The sequence below is a fragment of the Terrapene carolina genome, unplaced genomic scaffold (genome assembly GCF_002925995.2).
Source record: "Terrapene carolina triunguis isolate 2854851 unplaced genomic scaffold, T_m_triunguis-2.0 Scaffold33062, whole genome shotgun sequence".
Lineage (NCBI taxonomy): Eukaryota > Metazoa > Chordata > Testudines > Emydidae > Terrapene > Terrapene triunguis.
This window is the reverse complement of record NW_020697413.1, coordinates 1-534: the sequence shown is the minus strand read 5'-3', so window position 1 is coordinate 534 and position 534 is coordinate 1.

Genomic DNA, 534 nt, shown 5'->3' with positions numbered 1-534 from the left:
CTCCCTGCCCTCCCTCACAGAGAGGGCGCTGCTGGTCCGTAGACTGGTGTATCAGCACCGGGGGCCAGGGAGCTCAGCCAGCACTACAGGGCTGGTGATAACTTCCTGGCACCTGGGGTAGGGGCCGGGCCTCCGATTACCTGCCCCACAGAGATGCACAGGGTGCAGAGGGAAAGCTCAACACAGGGTCTAAAGCCCGTGGCAAAGGACGCGCCCCCAACGGCTGGAGGATGCTGCCAAAGGCTGAGGCCGGGTACCAGGGACCCCCTGCCCTGGGCTCTACAGCTGCCCCTCCGCTGGGCACCAGCCCCAGGCACAGGGCACCCCCCACACCCCACCTGGGGAGGAGAGAGACCGGGCCCCGCTGGGCACACTGCAGAGCTGGTGGGAGCAGTGCAGGTCTGGGCACAGAGATCAGACAGAGCCCTTCCCATCCCCCGCCCCCCATTTCCTTCCCACCCCCCAGGGCCTGCCCCCCAGTCCCTTCCCCCCCCCAGGGCCTGCCCCCCATTCCCTCCCCATCCCCCGCCCCCC